Genomic DNA, 20421 nt, shown 5'->3' on the forward strand with positions numbered 1-20421 from the left:
CTGAAAACTAAGAGCAATTCAAAGAAGTTTAAGACTATCCCCTGCTTTCCAGCTTAAGAGACACAAAGCTGTTAATAGAAAGGTAACAATACAACATCATATGGACCTGAATACTGCAGAAAAACTTCAACTACAAATCTAATCCTTGTCATAATGGTCACATCTTTGTTAATATTTTTTACATATACTTATCGAAACACATGAAAAAATCATTCATGCTCTCCTAGAGCATAAACCTCAAAAGACTGAGATACTTTTCTATCTAAAGTTATGGAGTATAAGAGAAGAAATAAAAACACTATCACAAAATCAATTTTTAAAGTTTCAGAAAGAAAAAGGCCTTAAAAGTAAATGAAGATGAGTGGAGGCATGAAGTCTTCACGCTTTCATCAGTCATTGAAAACTGGAAAGCTTTTTATCTAACAGACCAAAAAAACCCCTCTATTATGTGTTTTTTTTTTTTTTGCGGTGCGAAGGCCACTCACCGCTGTGGTCTCTCCCGTTGCGGAGCACAGGCTCCGGACGCGCAGGCTCAGCGGCCATGGCTCATGGGACCAGCCGCTCCGCGGCATGTGGGATCTTCCCGGACCGGGGCACGAACCCGTGTCCCCTGCATCGGCAGGCGGACTCCCAACCACTGCGCCACCAGGGAAGCCCCTCTATTATACTGAGGATAATTTTTAATACTAAGGCTTCAACACATCCTAATTAATTTGTTAGTGGCAGTCTCTGAATTACAAATACTGAAGTTTAAATTAAAAATAAGGTAGCTTTGTGTGACATTTATGGTTAACAAACCAAATTTACAGTAAACTACCAATTAGACACAGTGAGGAACATCCATATTCTTTTTTCTAAGGATGCTCTCAAGCAGGCTACCTGCTGGTATTCTGAAGTCAGATCCAGAGTTTATGTCATGAGTCGCCATATAGTGATTTTCAAATTCTGGTGGGAAAATTCTTTCATCTAGAGGTGGGAAAGAACACTGGGCAAATAAATAGTTGCTCTCTCCAACTCTTCATCAGAGCAGTGTCTTCTTTATTTGATTTACAGGTTTATTTAACTCAGAAACTAAAGTTTATAAAAGTGTTTTCAGATTTTTTAAATGTTTCAGAAATCCTAGACCAGAAAAAAAAAAATTGTTGCCATCCTGCCCTCAAAAAGATTTTGCCATTTGTTTGAGTGAGTATGCTATTACCACCCCAAGGGAGAAAGACAGCTCTCATGAGATTGGCTGTAATAGGTTATAAAGAAATTTACTTTCAGACACTTGGATAGTTTATACATACATGAATTATCCACTGGCCCTCACTATCCAAGTCAAAACTGCCCTCATTAACTAACCAAGGTAATTTTTCTGCTGTGCTGAGAAAAAAAGAATGCCTTCTGTTTTTTTTTGTTTTGAGTTCCCACTAATAAGCTAATGGCCAATGTCTATAGGCAACCTGTTTGATTTAATTTGAAAATTCCTTTCAAATATTTTTAATGGTAATATTTGACTATGTCAATCGAGACATATCTTTTCTATTTTTTTTTTTTTTTTTTTTTTTTGGCGGTACGCGGGCCTCTCACTGTTGTGGCCTCTCCCGTTGCGGAGCACAGGCTCCAGACGCACAGGCTCCGCGGCATGTGGGATCTTCCCAGACCGGGGCACGAACCCGTGTCCCCTGCATCGGCAGACGGACTCTCAACCACTGCGCCACCAGGGAAGCCCCTCTTTTCTATTTTTGACATAACTATTTTCATATAACTAAAAATACCTTGTTCTCTCTAACATCTACTATCATGCTGATTTTTGCTCATGGAAAAACCAAGATAAAAACAATGACCTACTCAAAGTTAGAGGGTTAAGATGAGTCTCTTGATGACCAATCTTTACTTTCTTAAGCAGTAGTGCTGCTTTTAATAGTTTGCAATCAGTTTCTCATCCTGCCTTTAAGACTACCCTATAAACTTTCACTTCAAGGAAATGTTTAGATTAAGCATCCTTACAGAAATTAATGACAATGTACAATTTTTGAGTGGAACTGTCCTACAGTTGTCTGCTGCAATGAAGCTACCTCTACAACTAAGTTTTCTGAGCAATTTTAAGCCATTCAAACGTAACGTGCTCCTTTTAATGGAGTTTTAATAACATGAAGTGGTTTTCTGCAAAAAAAAAAATGTTTTTAAGTTCTATAAGGGATCTAGGAAACTGAAAAGATTCTTATTAATTCTGGACTTAAACTAAATTTTGTTTTGTACCTTTTCACAAAACTATTGCACTCAATCAATAAAAAGTATATTTTAAAAACTATTTTACACTTTTAAGTTACCATACTGTGTCAGGAAATTCTTGCTGGCCCTATCTTCAAAATACATCCAAAATTTATTGCTTTTCACTACCTTTATTGTTATAACTCTGATCTCATTCCACTGTCATCTCTGGCTCTGGATTATTCCAAAGGCTTCTAAACTAATTTCTCTGCTTCCACTCCTGCTCCCCTTCCCCCGTCTGTTCATAGAGCAGCCAGAGTAATTCTTTTAAAACTTAAGTCAGACCCTTCCTTTCTTTTGCTCAAAACTCTCCAGTGGCTCCTAAAAATAGAAGCCAAGTCCTTTCAATGGCTTTCTACAAGATCTACCTTCTCCAGCCATACCTTACTCTCTGACCTACTCTCATACTATTCTCCCCATTCTCATTCTATTCCAGTCACAGTGAGAAACTCTGAACTGTTGCTCAGCAAGCCAAACATGTTCCTACCTTTGCACTTATTTTCCTAATACTCCCCAAATTCTCCTTTGCTTACCCTCCTAACTTACTATACAACTTACTTCTTTATTATCTGTCATTAACTCTATCCCTCTCCCTGCCCCACTCCAGGTTTAATAAAGATGCACAAAGGCACAAATCTGTTCATTCCATCATCTGGGCTCCCAAGAGCCCAGAACAGTCCTTCCCACCTAGTAGCTATTCAACAAATGCATGAATGCTAATAAATATTAAAATCAAATGTTCTTAAATCTTCGGTTAAAAAAAAAAAAAGTAAAGCATGTTAGGTTTACTAAATAGGTGCCATGATTTACTAATCTAAAAGATTTTCTAAAGCTACTTATGGATAAAATATACATATATTCAAGGTCCCAAAATTTTTTGTCAAAAATTAAGCCATCAGAATAAAGACTAACTATAATCTATAATACTGTACAGGCATACCTCGGAGATATTGCAGGTTTGGTTGCAGACCACCACAAGAAAGGAAGTATCACAATAACGTACCACCACAAGAAAGCAAGTATCACAATAACATAAGTCACATGAATTTTTTGGTTTCTCAGTGCATATGAAAGTTATGTTTACACTATACTGTAGTCTACTAAGTGTTCAGTACCATTATGTCTAAAAAAACAATGTACATACCTTAACTAAAAAATAATGCTGTTGGAAAAATGGTGTCTATAGACTTGCTCTACACAGGGTTGCCAAAAACCTTGAATGAGCAAAAAAACAGTATCTGTGAAGCGTAATAAAATGTATGCCTGTATTCAGCCAGAATAATCATCTAACTTTTATTTTTGACACCTAAAAATTTTTTTAAATCACAACTATTTACTACAGAAAACATTTCGAAGACCTAATTATGCAGAAGCAGCTCTGTAATTATGTGCTCCATCTTCTTTAAGTCAAATAGAGAAAATATCCCTTAAATAAACAAATATTCAAGACAGAAGCAGATCCAAGCCCAAAGGTGATCATATATTCCACAATCTTAGGTAAACTTATCGAGAACAGTTTGAGAATAAAAACATCAACTGTATACTAAAAGATGAATATGGCATAATATTGCCTTAAAATATACTTTTCTTAATGTTGCTAATTCTCAATGATAAATATATGCCATAAAAATTAGAAGAGGAAATGGAAAAGTCATTTTAACATATAAAAGATAGCTAAGTAAACAATGTTAACACCTGTAGGAGAGTCAATCATATTCCATGTTTTCTTTGACCAAGGTCTGTACCACATAAGCACACTATCTTAAGGGTGAAAGGAATGCTAAAGTCATCATTCCTATGAATTAGTCTTTATTGAAGCATATCTTGGTAAGATTCAGGATAAACTGTTAGGATGGAGATTTTGTTTTGTTTTTTACCATATTCCTAGCACTCAGATCAGTGCCTGACACACAGTGGGTGCTCAAGTATTTGATGACTGAATGAATCAATCTCCAGACTCGGATCCCAAACCACTGGACAATCTGGAAGTCATATTCGCAGTCACAATTAACAAAATCACACACTATTATGGGTCCATAGGTTTAGCACAGCAGAATATTCTAATATAAAAAGTCCAGTATTTTTTCCAAGATCTTTAGTCTGCTCATTAACAAATTATGGGTTTATAAACATTAAGCCTGAAGGGTACCTTCCAGAAGGGTCTCAGTAGGCAGTACTCTTGAGATCTCCCCAAAACCTACTCAGCAAAGGTAATTCTGCTTTTATCCATTTTTATCTTTTGATATTTCAAGGATTTATTGTTTGAAAAAGTTTCATTGCAGAAAATATTTGAAAAGCAATGATGTAAACTACTCCCTAGATAAACTGCCTATCCTGTTTTTAATCCACACTTTCCTCTAACAACATGTTGCCTCTGAGGACATGGTGTCAAAGTTATTCTAAACTCTTCCTAGTCCATTTCCTTATTCTGTGATGAAAACAGAAGAACCAACAGTAACCTCATTTACATCAACCTATGTAAGCAACCCATTAAGTACATACTGTGCTTAGCTACTATTTGCTTAGCTTTATGTCAGAAGTTTTGAGGGTACAAAGGTATGTACAGGGAAGTCCACTAAGCCAGGCTATGAATATGCTCCCTTCCAGGGTCTGAGTCCTTTCTTCTCACTTTGAAGAACTGAAAAGCAGGGGGAAAGGGCATAATTTAACGTTTGTTATTGTAATGCTACACAGGAGGGAAAACAAACTGTATTAAGTTTAACAATATTCTTAATTATGGGAACATTAAGTGGTCAAATAAGAATCTCAAAAAGGGGTATAGACTAAAAAGGAGGTATGGATTTTTTTTAAAAGGCTGAAAAACACTTTCCCCACTATTTTTAAGAAGCTTTATATATAGTACCATAGCTGAGGAGTCATAGGCAGTGTGCTATACTATGGAACTGATAAATGTAACAGGAATTCAAAGAAATGAAAAATCAGTACATATTGGTATAGGTCAGGGCTTGGAAAACTTTTTCTGTAAAAGGCCAGACAGTAAATATTACAGCCATAGACAATACTTACAAAAATGATCACTGGTTATTTATGGACAATGAAATTTGAATTCCATATAATTTTCACATATATCAAAATATTATTCTTTTAACTGTTTCCTCAACCATTTCAAAATGTAAAAAGCCATTATATGAAAACAGGCAGCAGGCTGGATTTGGCCCAGAGGCTATAATCTGCAGACCCCTGCAACAGATTAAAGGATCTGAGTAAACTCTGAAAACAGACTGGATTTGGATTTTAAAAAGAAGTCCTTCCTGGTGTGTGATTAGGGTGGAGTGGTTGAGCACAGCTGCCATGTTGGAAAGTAGAAACTTATTTCTTATTTATTTCTGAAGATATAAGATCTATGGAAGGTCTTCAAGGGCAAACGTGAGTTAGACTTTGTAATGAGCAATAAGAAGCCATTCCAGATTAGACGTAGAATACAAAACTGGATTTGGTAGGGCACAATGCCCAAGAGATGTACATATACTAGAGGCTTGAAAGCACCTGAACTATCACAGAACTGAAAACAGCAGTCCAAGACAAAGATCTTGGTGACTGGCTGCTAGATAAAAGAAATAAAAACAAATGAGTCAATGTTTCTTAAAGAAAAACTAATCAGTCCCAGCAACAGATGGTGCTATCACTTGAGTTTCAGGTAACAGTATTACCAAGACAAATGAAAATACAGAAATGAAATGAGGCAAAGTCAAGATCAGTAACATCAATTTCAAGATCATAAACTTTAGAAAATTATTTAAGAGGCCATTTGATTTAATACTCTTTTTAACAAGTATCCAAAGAGTTACAAACTTACAGAGAAGAGTAGAAATCTGGATCTCAGTTTCCCAGATCATAGGAATGTTAATTTTCTACCTTCTCTTTAGTAATCAACCAAAGTAAAAATAAAGGAGCAAATAAAAAGAGATACATTATCCTGACTCTGGAAAGGCAAGTATAGAAAGAAACATAAAATACTGGATCACAATATTGGATCACTAGGAAGAAAAAAAACAAACTATATACCTTAACAGAAGCCAAAGAATGAGTTTTCCAAGGCTGTTTGACAATGCCAAATATAATAACAAGGACAGTGATGAAGATGTAATTTGTTTATTTCCCGATTACTCCTCCTATTAACCTTGTGTTAACACTTTTCCCCAATCCTTCAATTTGGCTCACAACATACAAACTGATGCTCTTACATTTTTACCTTATATTTTCTCCTCACCTGTCAATTTATCCACACTTCCCCTGTGCTTTGGGTCCACAGTGTCATTAACTTAAATGTTTTTCTCACTCATTCCAATCCTAGGCAACTTGCAAATGACATCTCCTTTATCTAAATTCCTTTACACCAATTTTTAAATCAATAGGTACTACCTTGTATATGGCTCTTCTACTCTACTTCTAACTGGCATTTACCTATTCCTAAATTGTCAAGCTCACTCCCCACCAAAGCTTTTAAGGGAGCAATATTTTATATTTCCTTGTATCACTCACAGTGCCTAGTTGCTCAATAAAATACTGGTCAGGGATAATAAAATAGACTAAATCTAATACGAAGATAGAAAAATAAAAATTCACCTTTCCATTAACTCTTCATGATGAAAAGCTTGAGAATCTAACCAAATGGAACGTACCAGTCATATTTTAACCCTAAAACTACAAAGTTATGCATAATTTTTTCCCAACAGTCTAATTCTAAGGAGTAAAACACACAGACATGACCAAATATTAACAACCTACTTTATCTGACTGCAAATCTAAGGAATTGTGGACAGTCAACCTCCAAAATACAGTGAAAAAACAAAAACCTTTTTTGTCTCTCTTACATTCAAACTCCTATTTGCAGTCAAAACATCCAAATTCAAATGCTTCTTCTGTAAAGGTTTCCCAAAGAGGCCCTGACAGAAACAGTGGTTCTCTTTTCCGCATCTCTTAGTACTTGTAACTATTTATTCCTGGTAAAGTTACTACTAACTTATCTTGGTACCCCCAAGGCCAGGCATATAATAAGTGCCAAAAAAGATAATCTGAACTAATGAATACAAATTGGAGGCTTTCAAAAAATTCCTAATGCAGATGATTTCTTTTTTCAAAGGAATTTTTATATTTAAGTATTGATACAATACACTTAATAGACAAAAATAAAGGCTGCCCTGGTTTTGAAGGGTGGGGTATCAGAGGAAGTCTCAAGACATCCAGCAAAAATCCATAAGGGATCCAAGGAACAGAATTTGAAAACCAATTAAAGTTCATACTTAAAATTCTTAGTACTGAACTATTTTTTCTTAATTTTCCGAGTTTGAGAAAATTATCAACAACCTTCATGTAAACAAATAGGAGCTTGATTACTCAAGTCACCAAATAATGGATCACTTCATAAAGTTTCTTCACAGTTCTTTAAAAAGCCGAATTCCCTTGGTGTACTTCAAATGTATTTTACAAACATCCTTTAGGAACATAAGACATTACTAAAACAGAACACTATACAGCGTTTCTTGAGTGAACTATATTACCTGTATCCTTCCTTGGTGGGCAAAGAAACAATTAGCCCAAATAAAGTTTTAAAAATAATATCTATGGAAACTGAAGTTGTGAAAATTAAAGCATTCTGTAGTTATCAAGAAAAATCTCTATTATGCCATTTCATATTTAAGAAGTGAATACTAAAGGCAACACTTACCTTAAGTCCTGCTAATGATGAAAAAGTAAAAGTTTAGTAAGCTCTTCTTGAGAAATAATTTTTTCAATTTAAAAGTGAGTTACAAAACTATTATTCTAAGCTGTGCCACAACTTCAATTCCAAAAAAAGAATGCAAGTACAGTATTTTATTCCTTAAAAAATCTTAACTTTCAAGGTCAAAATAATTTTCTCCGAAAGAGCAAGTGTGCAGATTTAAATCTGCCTTTCAAACATAAAAAGATGGGGGTGGGGGCATGGTTTGAAAACATTTAGGATAAGTACCATGTGACAGAAGTAAGATATTAATTTTGCAATACAATTTCTAAATGGCTAATTTAAATGTGGGGGAGGGGTGCTAAAAAATTGATAAAGATATCAGATTCTGTGACAATTCTTTCTCATATCAAAGTGTAACACACCCCATTCCCCAGGGTGTGTTAACAATATTAACGTACAAAGAATGGTAAAATAAGACATGCTGAGGTGGGTTAAAAAAAAATGTAGCCTACACATGACAACCAAATCGACTGTTATCTAGTCACCTGTATTGCTCTAATTTTTGCTTTAAGTCCATCTGATCAATAGTGCTATTTCTTGAAAGTTAAATGCACAGGTATTCCCAGCTTTTCAGTCATGTATGTGTAGTCATATGCTCCAAGGCCTATAAAAGTTTTTGGTGATCTGCATTTACCAGCCTCTTCCTCTGATCTATTGATACTACAGATACAAGAAATGTGAGTCAATTACAAAGAACACATGAAAAAGCCAAAAATGAGAAAGCAATTTAAAATGGAAGCAAAACCTTAATCTGGAAACTGTCTAGCAGGTTACCTATATGGTCAGTATGTCTATCTAAAAATACTAAGAGTACAGTTTTATCACATTAAAGTCAAATAAACTGGAATTGACAGCAAAACACTTCCAAACACAATTTATTAACGTATCTTACTTAACTAAATATTTTTCTTAAGAGTTGAATCTAGATCACATTTTTGTTAAAAGAACCATCTTAAATGGAGACTTAGAGAAATATGCCCTGAAATGAAGGAGAACAGCAATGTAAATAAACACTCCCTAATATACTATTCAAATTGAATACTGGTTTTGGATTTAAGTGGAGTCGACAAACCCCGCCCCCCCAACACCTGTAGAAGACAGCATAAGCAAAAATCAGTAAATATAGCGATGCATTTCACTGTTTTATACCTGAACACTTTTTAAAGAATGATGTCGTTTCCTACCAATCACAAAGGCAAATGCAAATTATCGTTGGGAATTTAAAGTTAAAAACGCGCGTACACACCATCTGCATGCCTATTTTGGCCTAAATTTAGAACATTTAAATTCCCATATATTCAGCATGGGCCCAGACTGGAGCTTCTCCCCTACAACTTTCTCGAAATTTTACTAAACGTCCTGATAGTTTGCCTTGACTTCCGAGCACCTTTCAGCCTCAGCTGCACCCAGAGCGTCCACCTCACTTGCATTTCTAGTAACGCTGGAGAGGGAGGGTGTGAAGGAGTGAGTGTATTTATGTGTGGATAAGTGCGCGCGCGCTCCCGCGCAGCTCCCCACCCCCACCCCGATACTTTTCTTTAGTGGAAACAGGGAGAATCTAGAGGTTATTCTAGCGAGAACTCAGTATCAAAGGCTCACCCAGTCGCAGTCAACCCTTAGGACTCTTGTGTTTTGGTTGCGCAGCGCAACTTCTCATATCCTACCCTGAGCTTTAGGAGCAGACGGGAAATTGGTGAACAGAACCCAGGGAGGAGTGGGGGAGCTAGGGGAAAAAAGTGAAAGGGCCGATCCCCCAGAAAGACGCTCAAGTTTGCAACGAGGATTGTGTCTCCGCGAATATGCGCCCACCCCCTCTCCCCCTTCCAGGTGGAACTCGTTAACAGCAGCCACCCGGGCAACAGACACGGCCACCTTCCTCCCCCACGCACCATCCGAGACCAGAGCAAGTGAGGGCGGCGGGCGAGGTCGGACACCCGGCGGGGCCCGCGCGATCCCCAGCCGCCACCAGGCCTCCGCCGACCCCTGCCCCGTCACCTGTGGAGAAAGCGCCCCCCACCCCCACGGCCTCTCTGCCCTTCACGCCGCCCGTATCCTCCCCGCGGCAACCGCTCCCCGCCCCGGCCTGCAAGGACCGAGCGCGGCGCCAGGCTCCCCTCGGCGGCTGCGGGGCCCCAGCCCCTTGAACTGGTTACAACCGGCGGCGGCGACCGAGCGGGACAGAGGGCAGCGGGCGGCTGGAGGGTCCCCGGCGGGGAGGGGGCGAGCCGGCAGGCCCGAAGGAGCAGGGAGTCGCAAGGTCCTACCTAACACCGTCGGTCTCCTCCATCTCCTCCTCAACGGCAGCGGTCCCGGCGGTGGCGGCGGCAGCGACATTCCTGGGGAGCGCTCCCGCCGCCGCCTCCTCCTCCACTCTCTGCTCGTCTCTCTTCCCCGGCGCGCTCACCGTGCGCCGCGTCCCTTCAGCCACCTCCCCCCGCCCTCCCCAACACACACGCCCCGAAACCTCAAGCCCTACGGCTCCCGCGGACGGGTAACCCACCCTCCCTCCCTCCCTCCCCGCCACCAGCGGCGGCCCCGTCCCTCCCCCCTTCCCCAGCGCCCGCCGCCGCGCCGGGCTCAGTAATGGCGGCCACTCGGGCTCCCTCGCGCTGACGGATCTCTCCCTCTCTCCCGAACTTTACCTCAGCATCTCTCCCGGCGCGCACCGCCGGAACGCACGCGCGCGCGCGCGCTGCCACACACACGGCCGGGGGCGGAGCGGTGGCGCAGCCTCGACGGGGCGCGCGCGCGCGCAGCCACAGCGCCCTCCCCACAATCCCCCGCCCCCGCCGCCCTCACCTCGCGACGCCTCCCGCGCCGCGAGCCCGGCTGGGCCACGCCCCTGCCCTCGTCTCCCGGGAGCCTGGGAAGGCGCGAGCTCCCGAGAAGGAGGGAGGGAGCGAGCGCGCGGGGCCGCGTCCTCGCTCGCGTCCCGGCTCCCCCATTGGCTTCTGCCCCTCCCCCTTCTTCCACCGCCCCTCCCACCCATTGGTTCCCTCTCTTACTCCATTCCTTCTCACCTTTTCCCTTTTACCCATTGGCGTGAGTGTTTTTCCTCTGCTTTCCCCTTTCTCCGTATTCTGCTCCTCCTCCGTCCCATCCTCCACGCTTTAGAAGCTGCAGACCATGCCGCCCTGAGCACGGTCGTCTCCAAACCTTTCCTGCTTTCTCCCTTTCCTTCTGTTCCGGTTTCTGGCCGTAACTGAGAGCAAACCACAATACTGAAAAGGAACCTGATATTGTGTTAGCCGCAAAACATCGCATGGGCACTGAATGATTCTCGATAAATCAGCCTACGGTCTCAGAGCGTTAATGAATTCAAGAGATGAAAATATGCGCCCAAGCTCGTTCTCAGGGACATACTTGCCTGCATGCTCTTGTGTGTGCAGCCAGTTTTCTGCCTGGGATCGCTGGCCAACTACAGACATCACCCGCCCGGGACCTGGTGCCATACTCACCCAGAAGGGAAAACTCCATGGGAGCAAGAAGAATCCATTTCGCCGTCGACACCGCACAAGGACGGAGGCAGGCCCTCGGTTTAGTCCGTTCTTATGGAAGTTGAGCGAGATGCCAAGACATGGGGCGGATTTTGGGGTAGCCCAGAAGACCCCTGCTCACACCACTACCAGCCCAACCTTAGGAACCATCGGCCATCCGGCTTTTATTACACTGCCTTAAATATATTCAATATTTTTTGAGACTTGTGGAAATCTCACAAGTTTGGGGGTACACTGAGCTTTCGGTGTATCTCTCATCTGGGCATTGGCATTGAATGGTGGAGAAAGGACGGTGGAAGAATGCCTTTTCTTTTACCATTGAAGAAACTGAGGTCTTGTGATTTTCCCAAGGTCATCAGAATCCGTCTTACACAGAGGTCTTAAAATAGCTGCCAGCAGATGAAAGAATGAATGAGCGAAAACATAAATCTACCCCAATTTGTTGTTAAGTTTAAAAGAAAGAAGTAATGTGGAGGAGAATTTCTCTTTGGGGATAGATTTCCTGCATTGAAAACAGTTTGTCATCAGTAAAGTTAACATATAAAAAAAAAAAAGTCTTTTAAATTCAAATTATTCTGTATTTCTTATGTTACATAAGGTACTGAAGTTAGCCAAGGTTGCTTTTTAGTGTTATAATGATGCAGCTGCTTCCAGCCAGAAGTACGTTTCCGGTCTGTCAGTAAAGAAAAACAAAAACTGCCTTTTGGTAAAAATCTGTTAGAAAATATTTGTCAGTAAATCTGTCACAATATTCCAGCAGAAATTCTGTTCATTTCTTCCACACCCCTACCCCTCTATTCTCCATATTTCTCTAAGGTAAACTTAATAGACAAAAACAGAAGGGATGTTTAATTTCTCTAGATGTCTCTTGCTCCCTAAGTTTAAAAAGGTGTGACTAAAATTACTCCAGTCACTCCCTCGCATCTGAATGGTACCAGATAAGTAAGGTACATAGGTACTTATTTCTTTCAGTTACAAACTATGGGCAGGGAAAAAGGACACTAAAGAAAACTTGCAATGAAAGAAAATACAGAGAAAAGGAAGAAAAAAGAGAGGAGGAAATTTCGGAGAGTGGATCCATCAACACATGGTACTAATGCCTTACATAGCCACACCACTTGTATAGGTTGGAAAGTTCATGCATTTAAATGCATTTTTTGACCTTTGTACTAAAAGTCCTTAAAAGTACAAGAAGCCAATTCAAAGCCATAATTTTGAGGTTGAAATGTTAAGTACTATAGGGTGTCCTAAAGATATTTTAAAAATTATTTCCTAAATAATCAGAAATTTCATAACCATGGACATGTATCAATATAAACCAAAGTCAAATCAGGGCTTTTAAACATGTTACTTTCTTTACATAATACTGTTTTCTTTAAAACAGGACATGATACTGAAGAGTCAGGACATAATACTGGAGGAAAAAAAGGACTTTTGAAATCTCATTTTCTCATAACGAAGACACCAGAAAGTGTAGGGGGAAAAAAGTCATGGTTTTCGAAAGATAATTTTCATAGCTGGCATTGTTTTTACTTCTTAGTCCTCCTGCATCATCCATCTTGATTTAAGGGGTCTGGAACTTTACAACTTTGCTCCTTATTAATACTAATATACTGGTAAACTGCTTAATAACTAACAAATTTGTATCATTTTTATGTTAGTACCTGCCTCCTCTCAAAAAAGAAAGCATACAGTTTTCTGTACACATAAAAATCTGAAAATAGGAATTGGGGGCAAAAGTTCTAGGGTTAAAAATGCTTACATATATACAAATAAAAGGCAATAAACAGCAGAAAATAAAACCCAAGGACAACATGGCATGTTTTAAAACTGATCAGGAACGATGCTTTCAGAGAAATTGCTTTAAACACCAACATTCCCCACCGAAAACAAAAACTTTGAGAAAATAAGTAATTTATCATTTACACACACACACACACACACACACACACACACACACACACACACACACGAGAGAGAGAGAGAGAGAGAGAGAGAGAGAGAGAGAGAGAGAGAGAGAGAGAGAGAGAGAGAGAGAGAGAGAGAGAGAGAGAAGAGAGAGAGGAAATATTACCAACCCCTCTCAGATCAACTACTCTTCTTATCTTAAAAAAAATTTAAGCATTTGTTCTGCTGTACTGGATAATTAAATTCACCTGAAGCTTTGTTCTTCATTTACTTTTTAAAAATTAGCAGAATAAGATTTCAGTCAGGTATTTTAGGTTTTTAGTTTAAATATTCTCCACAAGTTTCTAGTTCTTTAACACAGCCTAATAAAGTATTAATATGCATGGTCTTTTTAGGATCAAAAGAGATGACAGCCATAAAAAATGTTATCAAAACTCTACCTTCTACCATCAGTGGTAACACTACACACCATATTGAGATGTTTGATGTCATTTGGCTTCAATAAACTTACCCTATAGAAGCAGGTACACCCCCTGCTGGAAATCTCTGATCATAACTACTTTGGCTTTTGTAGGCTGAACCAAGAGCATAGGAAAAGCCAAATAAAGGGCCTTTCCATTCATAACAAAATTGACCCATACTTTTTGCCTGTCTGACATAAGACAGGCTTTTGGAGAACAAACTATCTCAGAATATCAACCTGATTACAGACAAAATACCCAAAGAAGTTGGAGAATAACAAAGGCAAATAACTAAATAACCAAAGCATGGTAATGTTGTTTCTTGCCTAATTTCCTATAGAATGTCACAACTCATTTCCATACTCCACCTAATCCCCACCTTCTCCCTAGACTTTTCTCTTTCTCTGTATCTCATACAGTTAGGGCTATTAGAAGGAAGGAAGGCAGAGTAAGATGGAGTGTTTCTCCCACTAGCAGGCAAATACCAATAACTAATGACCACAATATAACCATAGTAGCCATTTGCTGAGTTGAGGTGCTGAAAAGCTTTCTCCAAATTTGTTTTATGGCTACCAATGATATTTTCAGCATGAAGAAAAGGTGCTAATTATGTCTTGGCTGTTACCATAGAAAATATTTTGACAAGAGTTAAGGTAATTGAGAGCATGGGACTGGAACAGTAGGAAAGTAATGCATTGACCTTCCTGGCATTTTGTTCCACAGAACCTTGTTCTGTTGATTTTTCAGAATTGTATTTTCAGACTGAAATCCCAAAGATGGTATCAGAGTCTAGTTTCAAAATGTCATGTTCATGCTGCTCTGGTTCTCAGACATAACTGAAAGAGTGAAATCAGAGCTCTAGTTTTGACTAATTAGTATTTTATAAAGATTATTTGTAATGCAGACTCCTTTTAAAGGAATAACCAGCACAAATACTTTAATTAGACAAAAATCTTCAAGTTATTTCCTCTCACAAAAGGAGGTAATGTTGGACCATCTGGACCCTCCATTGAGTTTTCATGAAAGATCGCAGCTTGAATTTAATCAACCCCAGTAAGGTTAACCCCGTAAAGATAAAAAATAACTGCAAAGGTTGCTAACTGAATTCTCTCTTTGAGATTGTTGGCACTATAATTTGTAAATCATTACAATGGGAAACAGGAACTTGTATTGCTTGACTATTTAACCATACACATAATTTTTGTGAATATCCCTTATTCCCACTCTCTTTAGGCCAAATTTAGATTGCGAGCCCCTCTAGGTAGGAATCACAAATGAATGTTTGGACCTATACAATAACTAGAATACAACTAGTGGAAAGCTCAATAAATGTTTGATAATAATAATATGAAACACTCTAGGTTTTATGGATTTCTGTGGACTTATTACCAACAGAAGGCTTCGGATTATATTTTGAAATACAGCTGAGATAGTCACTTTGGAAAATACAAATCATTTAAAGAAATTGATGTATTAGCCTGTGAAAGCTGAGTTAGATGTCCTTCCCTAAGTACAACCCACATTTCTCCATATTACATCTCTCTGGTAGGTAAATGTGAGTTACTAGTGACAAGTAACCATGGATCTGAAACATCAGAGAACATTCTCAAGAAATGCAACTAGCAGTTTCTGAAATCAATGATAAGGTATATAATCATTTCACAATTAAGGCTTTGTCATTTTCCTCTGTTATTATAAACTGCAATAGATGGCAAATGTTTGTCTCACCAATCCATGCTACTGCATTTTCTTCAAAACGCTTCACAAATAACAATGTGATTTTTCTGATGGATGCACAGCTTCTTTCATACACACCTATTACATAGTGAGGAATAACAATACTCATCTTTCCCCAAATAGTCTTCCCATCTCTCTTCAGCAGAGCCCGGCACAGGGTTCTAGCATATACTTTATTATTTCTAGCTTTGGTTTTCTTAGAAGTAGACGTTAAGTAACTCTTTTCTATTCTTTCCCCCAAAAGTGTTTACATTAAGAATTCTGAGGGTTTCCCTGGTGGCGCAGTGGTTGAGAATCTGCCTGCCAACGCAGGGGACACGGGTTCGAGCCCTGGTCTGGGAAGATCCCACATGCCGCAGAGCAACTAGGCCCGTGAGCCACAACTACTGAGCCTGCGCGTCTGGAGCTTGTGCTCCGCAGCAAGAGAGGCCGCGACAGTGAGAGGCCCGCGCACCGCGATGAAGAGTGGCCCCCGCTCGCCGCAACTAGAAGAAAGCCCACGCGCAGAAACGAAGACCCAACACAGCCAAAAATAAAAAGTAAAAAAAAAAAAAAAAGAATTCTGAGATTTTACAAACATGATAAAAAAGTAAAAGCAATAATTCATAAATTTGTAAAAGCTCTGTGTGTCCTATAAATCAAATTCTTTAAAATTAAATTTAAATGGAGGCAAATATTTAAAATATTTTTCGACACCCTTTATTTATTTATTTTTTTTGGCCACGCTGTGTGGCTTGTGGAATCTTTCCCCAACCAGGAATTGAACCCGTGCCCCGTGCATTGGGAGTATGCAATCTTAACCACTGGACCGCCAGGGAAGTCCTAAAATACTTTGAAAGTATGTATTTATTGAGGTAGAAAGATATTCATTTATTTTCTGTGAAAAAATCAGGCTACAAAGTGAGGAAGGAAGCACAGTTCTATTTTTATAAAAAAGAAAATGTTTTGAAAAGATGGCGATATTATTGACTAACATGTTACTAGAGATTTAATCTACATGGTGATATTACAGCTAATGTTTATTTTATTGTTTTTGCTTTTTCTGCAATTAAAACTTTTAAAAATGAACCTATTATTTCTTGTGCAATAAAAGTTTGGATTATACTGGTGTTGAAAATTGAGAAAAAGGCAATGTATAAAGCAGAATAAGGTAAACTGTCTTGAAGCAATTGAACTGCCTACTATATATAGCTACTTTTTTTTTTATTCTTCCCTTTTCTTTTCTTCACTCTTTTCCCCCTCTTACTCTTACTTTAGATGTTTCCTCCTTCTTCCTTTCTTTTTTGATTCTCCATCTTCTTTTCCTTCTCCCTTAACTTTCTCTTGGGCCTTTTACAAGCCACCTTGGGCATTGTCTCTTTCTGTCTGCAGCAGCCTCTGATGTAAGGGAATGAAACGGTCTAGGCAAACCTATTATTTCCACCACTAGATTGTACTGTCTTTGATGAATTTTTTTTAAAGTTCTTACAGACCAAATCAAGCAAAGAACATACATTTTATTATATTTAATGACTTATTTTTTTATTATTATTTTTAAAATTATTTATTTATTTTTGGCTGCATTGGGTCTTCATTGCTGCACGCAGGCGTTCTCTAGTTGAGGTGAGCAGGGGCTACTCTTCGTTGCAGGCTTCTCATTGTGGTCATTTCTCTTGTTGCAGAACATGGGCTCTGGGTGCTCTGGCTTCAGTAGTTGTGGCACACGGACTCAGTAGTTGTGGCTCGTGGGCTCTAGAGTGCAGGCTCAGTAGTTGTGGTGCACGGGCTTAGTTGCTCCACGGCATGTGGGATCTTCCTGGACCAGGGTTCAAACCCATGTCCCCTGCATTGGCAGGTGGATTCTTAACCACTGCACCACCAGAGAAGTCCCTAATGACTTATTTTAAATTATGTAAATCTGCCAATACCAATGCCTCTATTGTTGATGGTCTCATGGCACAGATCTATTTTTAAGCTCTGTTTCTACACTAAGACTCTGCTGAAAAGCTTTCAGGTATAGACAATAGGTAGCTTCTCTAATGCTGATAAAGCCAGACTGATCTTTCCACATGCTCTGGCATTTCCCTTTGGACCACAAGGTTTATGATAAAATGTGTTCCATTTGGATGGTTTCCCATGTGGATTTGCTGACACTTAGGCTACCTTTTCTTCCTATCACCCCTAAGGAAATGAGGGTTGCTTTTCTAAGTCAGACATTTATCTTGCAGAGTTCCTCCTCCACTATATCCTCAGCACAGTACAATCGATTACCAGTTTAAAGGAAAGGTAAAGATGGTCTTAACTGTAGTACAAAGGAATGCTGGGGCACAAATTAGTCTGTAGTGGAAAGGCCACCAAACTGGGGATGAGGAGACTTGAATTTGTTTTCTCAGGTTCTGCTTTCTGTGTGACCTTCAGAAGTCATTGAATCTCTCTGAAGTTTCCATATCCATAAAATTGTCCCTTTGCCACTTTAACATTATTGAGTTTGAAATTATTTTACAGGGTTAGCCTATAGACCAGGCTTCACTTCTTCCTGTTTCACACTTAATTTACACCCACCATCACACCCAGGACAATGTTGTTACTCTCACCTTCCCTGCGGGTTTTGTCTGGGTCCCATACCTCATCCCTCCCCACAAAGAGAAAAAAAAAACAAAAAAACTTTATCCTGATGAAACTAAATTAATTACATTCCTCCAAAACCCATCTCTAAAATCTATTTCATTAGGTTTGGACCTCCGTTTTCCTAGAACAAGCCAGCCACATCCCTGTTATAAGGTCAGCTTCTCTGAACCTTCTTTGACAAAAGGTTGCTTTGTAGTTTCTAAGCTTACAGTTCTTTATACTCCCACAATGTATTCATCACTCTGTCCCCCACCCCCCAATCAGCAGCACCATCCTGGGCATCCAGTAGCCAATCCTGGGTCCTCACAATCCTATTTAGTAATCTATTCAGTTGCTCATGGTCTCACCCATGTTTTTTCTCCCTCGTGCCCATTTACAATCAGTCTTGTTTCCACATTCAGCCCCAGACAACCACTAATCTTCTTTGTACCTCTAAGGATTTGCCTATTCTGGACATTTAATATAAATGGAATCATACAATATGTGGTCTCATGTATCTGGCTTCTTTGACTTATAATATTTTTGAGGTTCATTTATATTTTAGCACGCATCAGTAATCCTTTCCTCTTCATTGCTGAATAGTAGTCTGTTGTATGGATATATCACATTTATTTAGCTATTCACCAGTTAGTTAGCATTTAGATTGTTTGCACTTTTTTGGCTACCATGAATAATGCTGCTATGAACACACAAATGTTGGCATGGATATATGTTTCCATTCCTCTTTGGTAGATACCTATGGGTAAAATTGATGGGTCATATAATAAATTTATGTTTCATGTTATAAGAAAATGCCAAATATTTTCCAAAGTGGTTGTACCATTTTACATTTCTGTCAGCAGTGTATGAGGGTTCTAGTTTCTCCACAATCTGGCCAATACCTGTTATTGTCTGTCATTTTTATTATAGCCATTCTAATGGGTAAGAAATAGTATCTTATTCTAATTTGAATTCACATTTCCCTAATGACAAATGATGTTGAACATCTATTTATGTGCTTTTTAGCCATTGGTATCTCTTCTCTGATAAGATATCTATTAAAATCTTTTGCCTATTTTAAAATCGCATTGTGAGCCTTATAATTGAGTTGGGCCTCCCTGGATCTTAAATTCTCTGATTGAATTTTCCCCAGAAAAATCCTTAAGACTTTTTCTTAATGCAACAATGACTTTATTAATATTTCCCAATACTTCCTTGCATGTTTGTAATGCTTCTTTCTCCCTGCTTGCAAAATGTTGTAAAACAATACAATAGCATTGAGTAAAATATTTTCTCTTCTAGGGTATCCTTACAATCAGTTTGCTTAATTGGCAATACATAGCTGTTGTTTACTTTCCTTCCCCTTCCTTATTGTTTAAACAGGATGGCTTCATGCCAGTTATCCTATTTGATTTTGTTGTAGAAACAGTACACACATTCTATCAGAAAATCTGGGTGAACGACTATTAAACTCTGAGCCATACGCTCCCTGATCCATGGCAATTGGGGTCTCTATCTCAATAGCATGAGCCTTGAGCAGAACTTTTGAGGCATTTTGATCAAAAGTGAGTTACTACAACTAACCTTCTTCTCCTTGGTGCCTAATTCACTTTCAGTTGTAAGTGTTTTGTTTTGTTTTGTTTTTTAACATCTTTATTGGGGTATAATTGCTTTACAATGGTGTGTTAGTTTCTGCTTTATAACAAAGTGAATCAGTTATACATATACATATGTTCCCATATCTCTTCCCTCTTCCCTCCCACCCTCCTTATCCCACCCCTCCAGGCAGTCACAAAGCACCGAGCTGATATCCCTGTGCTATGCAGCTGCTTCCCACTAGCTATCTACCTTACATTTGGTAGTATATATATGTCCATGCCTCTCTCGCTTTGTCACAGCTCATCCTTCCCCCTCCCCATATCCTTAAGTCCATTCTCTAGTAGGTCTGTGTCTTTATTCCTAGGTTCTTCATGACATTTTTTTTTCTTAAATTCCATATATATGTGTTAGCATACGGTATTTGTCTTTCTCTTTCTGACTTACTTCACTTTGTAAGACAGACTCTAGGTCTATCCACCTCATTACAAATAGCTCAATTTCGTTTCTTTTTACAGCTGAGTAATATTCCATTGTATATATGTGCCACATCTTCTTTATCCATTCATCCGATGATGGGCACTTAGGTTGTTTCCATCTCTGGGCTATTGTAAATAGAGCTGCAATGAACATT

At 39.2% G+C, this 20421-nt stretch overlaps 1 protein-coding gene across 4 annotated transcripts in view; it reads right to left on the minus strand.

Moving 5' to 3' along the window:
• ARHGAP5 (Rho GTPase activating protein 5) overlaps window positions 1–11242 on the minus strand; it is a 75219-nt gene extending 63977 nt beyond the window's left edge. For 2 of the 4 annotated variants that reach the window (XM_079909435.1, XM_079909431.1), the window contains exon 1: window positions 10267–10388. The gene's annotated coding sequence lies outside the window, so the exon portion shown is untranslated. Of the gene's footprint in view, window positions 1–10266; window positions 10389–10644; window positions 10730–11022 lie in introns of those variants that run through there. The other 2 variants (XM_079909434.1, XM_079909433.1) reach the window with 2 other exon arrangements.
• Window positions 11243–20421: the final 9179 nt, after the last annotated feature.

Source organism: Stenella coeruleoalba (genome assembly GCF_951394435.1).
Source record: "Stenella coeruleoalba genome assembly, chromosome: 2".
In the NCBI taxonomy this organism is placed as follows: Eukaryota; Metazoa; Chordata; class Mammalia; order Artiodactyla; family Delphinidae; genus Stenella; species Stenella coeruleoalba.